The following is a 10,645-nucleotide window of genomic DNA, read 5'->3' as shown; positions in this document are numbered from 1 at the left end:
CCAAATGTCATAACTGGTAAAATAAGAAAAGAAAATTAAAGTATATATAAATATGAATGGCAAAGAAATAAATCATCTGTCTTTGTTCACAGATGACATGGTTGTGTAAGTATAAAATCTAAAAGAATCAACAACTGAAAAACCTCCTGCAATAGTCAATACAATACTGAAGAAGAACAAAAAAGAAGACTGACACTATCTGACTTCCAGGCTTACCATATAGCTACAGTAATCAAGACAGCACAATGTTAGCGGAGGAATAGAAAAAGTAGATCAACAGAACAGAATAGAGTGGGCCCAGATATAGACCTAAACAAATATAGTCAACCGATCTTTGGCAAAGAAGCAAAGGCAATTATTCAATGGAGAAAAGAGAACAGATTCCAAAACTAGGTATTGTAAGATTTGGATGTCCATATGAAAATAAAAAGATTCTAGACAGAGACTTAAGTGCAAAATGCAAAACTATAAAACTCCTAGAAGATAACATGGGAGAAAATCTAGGTAACCTTGCTTTGTTGGTTTGTTTTTAGACGCAACACCATAAGCATGTTAGTTCACACTCAGCCTCCAGCAATCTAACAAAATTACCATTTATTTGGTTGATGTTAATTTATGTCTCTAGCAGCTGCTACTCCAGATGAGTAGGTCTCTTCTGTAACTCTCTGGATTCACATCTATCTTCATATTTCAGGGTGGCAGGTTTCCCTTTAACCTTACTTATCTGATGGGTCCAAGAAAAGTAACTGATTTTCAGTTCATTCAGCCTTTTTCTTGTTGTAAGGATGACAGTAATGACTTCCAAGTCCTTTACATGTCAGAGCTGAAACCAGAAGTCTCCTCACTTCTGATTTTTCACCCTGACACCCTCTTCTCATTGAGGTCTGTCAATATCGCCCTATTTAAAATTGCTAAACCCTCAACTATTACATCTCCATTCCTCACTACATTGCTCTAGCTTGTCCCATAAAGCTGAATACCTTGGCTGCCCCTTGGCACCTGCAGCCTGGGTGCCATGAAAGGCAGCAGGAAGCAGACAGATTCCTGGGTGGAAGGGGGTGGGTCCCTAGCGAGGCTCCACCTTCAGGCCACAGAGGGCCTGAAGGCTGGGGTCCAGGCTGCCAGTCCCCCGGACTGGAATGGGAACTTGTGGTGCCTTTTCTGGCCCCGCCCATTGCTGCTTGTGGACCAGTCAGCACACACTTCCTCCAGGAAGGGGAGGAAGACAGCAAAAGCAATTGTAACAAAAACAAAAATTGACAAATGGGATCTAGTTAAACTAAAGAGCTTCTGCACAGTAAAAGCCCCAGCTCAACCAGAGCTGAGCAGATGTGGAGACAACTAGCTGCAGAATGGAGCTACACACTCCAGGGGCTCCTCTCTGCTAAGAGCTACAGACGTCGGCAGGACTGGCTGCAGAGAGGAGCTACCCTCTCTGCTGGGAGCGGAATACTTCAGGGGACACCCTGGCTGTGGAAAGGAGATGCCCCCTGCGAGAGACTGAGTTGTTCTATAGCTCAATAAAGCTCCTCTTCATCTTGCTCACCCTTCGCTTGTCTGCAGAACTCGTTCTTCCTGGTTGCAGGACAAAAATTCAGGACCTGCCGAATGGCAAGGCGAAAATTGCGGTAACACAAACTGGTCTGAAACATACTTCTTGCTCTCCGTGTTGACCGGGAAGAGAAGGAGAGAAGAGCTGCAGCCCTTCGGGGAGCCCAGACCTGGGAACTCCCCAAACCAGGGCTGTGACTACCTCTTTGAAGCCCTGCAGTTTTTGACATCTCCAAGCTTCCAGGCACCAGCACATTCCCTAGTGCCAGTCAGAGAAACTGCTTGCTATGTGCCTGGTCCAGCTGCAGCCTTGCAGAGAGCCCAAGCCCATGCCAGCACCTGGAGCTGCCCACCCTGTGGCAGCAGCTGGTTTGCCTGGCTGCACAGTGTGACCAGACCCGATGCTTGCTCACACATCTCTCACCATTCCACGCCTGACTCAGTCTTCTGTGGAGGCATGGGATCCAGGCTGGTAGCATGAGCTGAGCACAGCCTGCCAGGCTGAGTAGGCAGAATGAGCCCAGCAGGCTCAAGCAAAACTCAGGCAAAGGCACCACTGGCCACAGAACTTTCTGGCCGGAAAGGCGGCACCTCAAAGATCCTATAACAAAGGGATAAAGAACGTGGGCTAATAACATAACCCATCCTCCAAGTTTCTATAGCACACCACCTCCGCTATTGAAATAGTAGTGGCAGTGGAACCCCTGCTTCTCAGTGATTCTCTTTCCCAAATTCTTTAAATGTATCAGGCCAGAAGCAAAGGTGGATATCAGAAGGAAGCAAGAGAAAATCTCAAGTCTGTGAGAGCATGGCAGTAACCAAGTTTCTATTAGGCTTGCTAACCTCTTTAAAACAATGAGGTTTCTCTGTTATAGCAGGTGGCCCATTGCTCCGGCATTTGAACCAGCAGATCTTCCTCACAAGTGAGCAGCTTAATTTAGTAACCTCCTCAGTCAAAGAAGAAAACTTTTAGAGAAAGTAGGATGCTATTCTTCATAAACAGTCAATCTAAATAAACTTTATTGTAAAATAAAACTAAATTTACCGACCCTACAGTCTAATGTTTACGTATGCAGTCATCAACTATGAAGATTCACTATTCTATTAATCTAGCATTCAACTGCAACAACAAAAGAGTATAGTTTTTATAATTTTTCCTCTGCAAATCTTAAATTTTCCACAAAAAAAAAGAGAAAAGGAAAAAGAATGACAAGTATGCATAATGAAAAACTACTATGACTGGATTAAGAAAATGTGGCACATATACACCATGGAATACTATGCAGCCATAAAAAAGGATGAGTTTGCGTCCTTTGTAGGGACATGGATGCAGCTGGAAACCATCATTCTTAGCAAACTATCACAAGAACAGAAAACCAAACACCGCATGTTCTCACTCATAGGTGGTAACTGAACAATGAGATCACTTAGACTCGGGAAGGGGAACATCACACACCAGGGCCTATCATGGGGAGGGGGGAGGGGAGATAGATTGCATTGGGAGTTATACCTGATGTAAATGACGAATTGATGGGTGCTGACGAGTTGATGGGTGCAGCACACCAACATGGCACAAGTATACATATGTAACAAACCTGCACGTTATGCACATGTACCCTAGAACTTAAAGTATAATAAAAAAAAATTGCAAAATGTGAAAATACAATATTTCTATATTTTTATAGGACATTTGATTTAGGGCACAAGTTTCTGTTGCTGTAATAAAGCAATATAGTTCAGAATTTAAATTCTTTTTTTAAAAATGTGGTTTAATTTCAGCTTATAGAATATAAAAAATGTATGAAGGTTACTCTGATTTTTTTACCAAGTTTAAAATAAAAATCTCTGAAACATTTAAAAGATAAGACACAGAAAATTTCATTAAGAGCCCACTGTATACTTAAAATGACACTTGATGTATTTGAAAATGAATTGAGGCTTGAGTGTTAGAGAAGTGAAAAACCATCCATAAATTATCTATAAATGTGGTAAAGCAAATGAATTCTCAGTCATTGATTATTTTTAGAATGTTCAACTCTGCAATCTTACAGCCAAACAAGAAACAAAACAGAGGAGCTTCCTAAAATATATCTATATATAAAATAGTTTTTTAGGATACCATTTTAGAAGTGTTATTTTATACTTGGGGTCTCTCATCAAGGTATAAAATGCTTATGTTAATTCATATTGTACTTGGTGCTGTATTTTTCTTTAAAAATTGTATGTATATTGAAAAATAGAGCTACCATTGCTTTTGCTTAATTATATGATCTTAGTGACTGATACACACAAAAGTATGAGTGAGTAAAATTCTCTACATTTATCATTCAGCAAGTTTAATCAATTAGTTCCTGGTTGACTAGATTTTCTAAATTCAATTGGAGTTTGATCTAAGTTAAGAGCACATGCATTCCATAGTTAGAAATGACTATAGAATTTATGTTCCTTTAATCTAATTTTACAGTAAGAAAATTGCATCATATACAAAAATCAACTCAAAATGGATTAAAGACTTAAATGTAGAACCCAAAACTGCAAAACCCTGCAAGACAACCTAGGCAATAAAAACATTCTGGAGATAGAAATGGGCAAAGATTTCATGATGAAGACAGCAAAAGCAATCGTAACAAAAGCAAAAATTGACAAATGGGATCTAAACTATAGAGCTTCTGCACAGTAAAATAAACTACTGACAGAATAAACAGACAACTTACAGAATGGGGGAAAATATTTCCAAACTATGCATCTGGTAAAGGTCTGATATCCAGCATCTATAAGGAACTTAAACAGATTTACAAGAAAAAACAAAAACAAATAACCCTATTAAAAAGTGAGCAAAGGACATGAACAGACAGTTTTCAAAAGAAGACACACATGCAGCCAAAACACATACGAAAATAAAGCTCTACATCATTGATCATTAGAGAAATGCAAATCAAAACCACAGTGAGATACCATCTCACGCCAATCAGAATGGCAATTATTAAAAAGTAAAAAACTAACAGGTGCTGGTGAGGTTGTGGAGAAAAATGAATGCTTATACACTGTTGGTGGGAGTGTAAATTAGTTCAACCATCTGGAAAACAGTGTGGCAATTCCTCAAAGGCCCAAAAACAGACATAACATTCGACCCAGAAATCCCTTTCCTGGGTATATACCCAAGGAATATAAATCATTCTATCGTAAAGACACATGCATGCGTATGTTTGCAGCAGCACTATTCACGAGAGCAAAGACAAGGAATCAACATATATGCCCATCAATGGTGGACTGGATAAAGAAAAGGTGGCACATATACACCATGAAATACTACACAGCCATAAAAGGAATGAAATCATGTCCTTTGCAGGAACATGAATGGAGCTCTGAGGCCATTAACCTGAGCAAACTAACACAGGAACAGAAAACCAAATAACTGCGTGTTCTCATTTATAAGTGGGAGCTAAATGATGAGAACACATGGACATGTGGAGTGGAACAGTAGACCCTGGGGCCTACTGGAGGGTGGAGCATAGGAGGAGGGAAAGGATCAAGAAAACTAAGTAATGGATAGTAGGCTTAATACCTGGGTGACAAAAACATCTGTACAATAAACCCTTGTGACATGAGCTTACCTATATAAGAAGACTCCACATGTGCCCTTGATCTTAAAACAAAAGTTAAAAAGAAAAAGAAAAAAAAAATTGCATTCATGGAGGGACAGAGATTTTTAGACCACCAAGCCAGAACTACAATCCAGATGCCCACATCCCAGTTCAGCTTTTATTTTGTAAACACAATTTAAGTTTTGGTTAAGTTTATATTTTTATGTGTTATATTCCTTTTTTTGTAACATTTCTAAGTGAATGAGACTGACTTATGGGTCAAACCACCACTATCAAAATAAAAGCTGAAAGAAAATTCCTTTCCCTCTTAAAGAAATTGAGTGAGAGCAAGGAACATCCATATCCCAACGCCAGGTATTTGAGCCAGACAGGAATTAACCACTTACTAGATTCTAGAACTTGATTTTGTTAAAGTACCAGTTAGAAATTCCGTTATATATAACTATTAGCCAACTTAACCAAGAAAGTGATATTATACCAGATGAGTGATGAATAAGCATGTAATGTCATTTTATTGTTACTATTATTGGTTACAGTCTATTCTTACTACTTTACTCCCCCCACATACTGCAAATGTATCATCATGTCACTCCAAATTCAGAAATTTTCAAATCTCTTTTTAGCTTGTGGCACTGCATGATGCCACCCATGTTTATAGTTATTCAGTTCTAATCTACTTCAAACCTCAGACGTGAAAAGATGACATTTCTTACACATTAAGATAAACAGTGCATTCCTTCTATCACTTCAGGGAATATGTTAGTTGGGTGCTATAATTTTTGCATTTTGCTGTTTATAATATTAATAGCTATGGAATAAGAAGTGTACTATTGAACTGTCAAGAATGATTTGTTACCAGATGTTAGCATAATTTGCCAGCTGTCAAATTTTAATAATTTTTATTTGCCTAAAATGTGACACTTAACTTTCATGGTAAATCAAGACATATAGCAGGGCTTATTTGATATTACAGAAGCTAAGAAAAAGCTTGCATGAGGCTTGATGGTTTCAACACCTTGAATTGAGCATACACTTCGCATATGGCATTTTGAATATATTTTTTTTCTGATACATTGAAAAGTTGTACTTTGCCTTATGCTTTTTATTCACAGAGCTTTGTGTAGAACTAGATAACTTACAGCTCTTCAATACTTACAAACGGGATGCAACAATCAAAATATACTTTAAAATGTTAGTTTTATCATTTAAATTTATTTCATCTTATTTCCATTCTCTGATAATTTCAAGTAGGTGCAAAGAGAGAAACTAATTATTTAAAATAAACAAATACCCTTTTCACAAGATGGCGCCGAAAGCGAAGAAGGAGGCTCCTGCTCCTCCTAAAGCCGAAAACAAAGCGAAGGCTTTAAAGGCCAAGAAGGCAGTGTTGAAAGGTGTCCACAGCCACACAAAAAAAGAAGATCCACACATTACCCACCTTCTGGAAGCCCAAGACACTGCGATTCTGGAGGCTGCCCAAATATCCTCAGAAGAGCGCTCCCAGGAGAAACAAGCTTAATCACTATGCTATCTTTAAGTTTCCTCTGATCACTGAGTTGGCCATGAATAAGATAGAAGACAACAACACACTTGTGTTCATTGTGGATGTTAAAGCCAACAAGCACCAGATCAAACAGACTGTGGAGAAGCTCTATGACATTGATGTGGCCACGGTCAGGTCAACACCCTGATTCGGCCTGATAGAGAGAAGAAGGCTTATTATGTTCGACTGCCTGATTACGATGCTTTGGATGTTGCAAACAAAATTGGGATCATCTAAACTGAGTCCAGTTGGCTAATTCTAAATATGTGTATATCTTTTCACCATATACATGCCTCTCTGTCAATTTCTGGTTGGGCTGGGAGGCCATACGTAGGCCCTGATGTAACAGGGCTTGGGCAGTACTCTCTGGTTCTACTTATACTTTTGAAACACTCACCCTGCCACTCCACCATGCTTGATCACTCCAGAGATCTTTGTGACTAGAGTTAGTGTCCTAGGAAAACCAGAACTCAGAACTTGCCTCCATCGTTGAGGGTAACAAGAAGCTTTACAAGAACCCCTTCTTTTATCCCTGGAAGATGATGTGTGTGAAACCAATGCCCATAGTTTGAAGGGCATTAGCATCCATTTCAGTGGAGTATGGGTTGGCTAGCTTTCGGGTAGCATTTTGTCCTCACATACCTGTCTACTACCTCCAACCAGTCTGTCTGCTTCCCTCACCCCTTGCCCAGTAAAGGACAAGGACTTCAGAGGAAAAAATAATAACAATAAAATAAATAAACAAAATTTGTGACTATTTTAAAATATTGACATTTTAATTTATTATATGCATATCATTTGAAAAATATAAATTCAGCCTATCAGTAATTTTTACAAACTCTTTTAGGTACTCATCTTTGATACCATGGGTGGTGTTATCTGTGTCCATATCACAAACTTGATTTGGTCATTTCATTCAAGTGACTTATCTAGCAGAAATACAAACAACCGCCAATGCCAATGGTATCACTTTCATTTCCATTATTAGGCATTAAGTTTAAAAATGTTCAGCCACTTGTGTTTAGGGCAACAAGAGAGAACCAAAGTTCTCCGTATCTAGCAACTTACCAAACCTGAGATTTTTTTCTCTCCATTTTGTTTTCTGTGACTTTGAAAGTTAATAATCTACAAAGTAAGTTCCATTAAGTTCATGTTTGAGAAAATCTTTGAAAATGATTTAATAAACTTATTAAAATGTATTATCACTAAAATACTTAAAAATGTACAATGATGAAGAGCAAATTATATTTGGCTTTAACAGATATGTGGTTAAGCATATTTTAAGTAACATCACTGATATGAAACATCAAACAATATAACACAAACAAACATAATACACAAATTGCACTACTTGTGTTCAGCCTCCAAGCATTTCTCATATTTATTCGCATCCTTCCATCTCTACTGATGCCATCATAAGGTCAGTAGATAATACAGATATCTCTCAGTTCCGCTACTTAGTAGTAACTTGGCTGGTTTCCTTCTTTCATCCTGTCTCCTTGTGATCTTTGATTGGTTCTCTCTCCCGCAATAAAATAAGGATAGAGAACTTGGCTGTCTTGTTTACCGCCTGTCTCCAGCATGCCTAACAAGTAATAGATGTTCAATAAATATTGTGTAATGAAGGGAGGGATAAAATGCATAGAAGTATAACTTAACAATCTTCCTTATTCACAGCCTTTTGTTTCCTTTTCTTGCAAAGTATTCATTATAAAAAAAGACGGAAATTCTAACCAAGTTTCTCTTTTCAACACTGGTTTTGTTTTAAAAAAACAAAATAAAATAGACAAGTCCATTGCAACCTGTCAAGGACTTATCTTGTTGGCTAAGAATTCTGAGCAGCTGAGTCCTACGTATGGCCCACATCAAAATAATGACTAGTGATTAAGTTACATCTGAACTAGGATTTTGTAAAACCTATTGAATCACATTCTGATGGATACTTGGAGGATTGGAGATTTGTCCTTGTTTAGAAAATAATTTCTTCCTTGAAAATAAAATATATGTTCGTATACTTTAACACAAACATACAAACATGCATATAAATTTCCTATGTTGGTTTTATTTCTAGATTATAAAATGAAGAAAAAGAAATGTCTACCCCTTATTTTATGTACAATATTCATATCCTTTTCTAAAGTTTTACATTTTCTGAGATCTGAAACAAATGAAGAATTGGTTCAATATCCACCTAATACCAGCTTCCAGAGAAGTATTGTCTAGGATATTTGGGTTCAAATTCAGACTTGATCATGTAGGGGTTAAATGACTTTCAACAACTCACATATATTTTGGTCTCAACTGCCATTACTGTTAAATAAAAACAACAAATTAACTGTTATTAGATTTGCAATAAATTAAATATTAATTAGATATTACTAGATTTGTCTAATCTTCTATAATTGTTACATGTATAATACATAATAATATAGTATAGTTATATATAATACACACATGCATACACATAAACTTATTTGCTGCTATTCTACTATAGCCCTAAATATAATGGTATAAAAAATGTTGTGTTCATGATATTGTGGGTCAAGATTTTAGGAAAGTCTCCCATGGGCAGTTCAAATTCAGTTTACTTTTTAGGATATTTACATTTCAATTCATAAGGGATATGGTCTATGTTCTGTTTTATTATTCTTGTGATGTCTTTGTCTGGGTTTGGTGGCAGAGAATAGCTTCATGGAATGAATTGGGAACTAGTTATTCCTCTTCTACTTTGCAGAACAGTGTGTGAAGGATTGATGATAATTCTTTAATCATTTGGTAGAATTAATCAGTGATGCCATCTGGTCCTGTGTTTTTCTTTGTGGGATTTCTTGTTTATTACCTTTTAATTTTATTTTTTACTTGTTGTAGATCTATTCAGATTTTTGATTTCTTACTGCGTAAGCTTCATTAGTTTGTGTCTTCCCAGGAATTTGTTCATTTCATCGAGGTTATCTAATTTGTTGCCATAGAGGTGTTCATGGTATTCCATTGTAAAATATTAGTTCTGTAAGGGCAGTGATAATGTACATTTTTTTCATTCCTTATTTTGTCAGTTTAAGTCCTCTCTTTTTTTCTTAATCAGTCTAGCTAAAAGTTTGTCAACTGTTTTGATTATTTCGATCAACTTTTGTTTTTCTTTCCTCTCTTTTTTATACTGTATTTTATTTATTTCCACTATAGTTCTTTTATTTTATTCTTTCTGCTAACTTTGGATTTAGTTGCTCTTTTTTTGTTTCTTAAGGTGGAAGTTTAGATTATTGATTTAAGACTTTTAATTTTTTAAAATACAAGCATTTACAACTATAAATTTCCTCTTAAGCTCTGCTTTAGCTGTATCCCATAAATTTTAGTTGTGTTTTTTTTTTTCATCTTGAAGTACTTTCTATTTTCTTTATGATTTCTCCTTTGATCTATTGGTTATTTAGGAGCTTATAGTTTAAGTTCAAACTAATTGTAATTTTCCAAATTTTCTTTTGTTATTGATTTAAAATTTTATTCTACTGTGGTTAGAGTACATACTTTGTATGATCTCAGTTATTTAAATTTGTTATGTCTTCTAAAAGACTAAACTTTTATTATTATAAAATGTCCTTCTTTGCTTATAGTAATATTTTTTGTCATAAAGTAATACATAGTTATGTCACAAACTTAATATTTTGCCTGATAGCAATACAACTCCTCCAGCTTTTTCTGGGGTACTGTTTGCATGACATATCTTCATGTATCTTTTAACTTCAACTTATTTGTGTCTCTAACCTAAAATATTTATCTTATAGATAACACATAGGTGGCTCATTCTTTCTTTTATTTTTTTCATTTTCCCAACCTGCCTTTGAATTGGAGTGTTTAATCCATTTATGTTTAATATAATTACTGAAAAGAAAGATGTATATCTTCCATTTTTCTATTTATTTTCTGTATGTCTTATATCTTTTTCCTCCTCCAT

General features: G+C 36.3%; 1 pseudogene; it reads left to right on the top strand.

Moving 5' to 3' along the window:
* The first annotated feature begins 6,459 nt into the window (after window positions 1–6,459).
* LOC108520288 (60S ribosomal protein L23a pseudogene) lies at window positions 6,460–6,936 on the top strand (annotated as a pseudogene).
* Window positions 6,937–10,645: the final 3,709 nt, after the last annotated feature.

The sequence above is a fragment of the Rhinopithecus bieti genome, unplaced genomic scaffold, assembly GCF_001698545.2.
Source record: "Rhinopithecus bieti isolate Rb0 unplaced genomic scaffold, ASM169854v2 scaffold_49457, whole genome shotgun sequence".
NCBI classification, from domain to species: Eukaryota; Metazoa; Chordata; class Mammalia; order Primates; family Cercopithecidae; genus Rhinopithecus; species Rhinopithecus bieti.
This window is presented reverse-complemented; position numbering and strand designations above follow the sequence as displayed.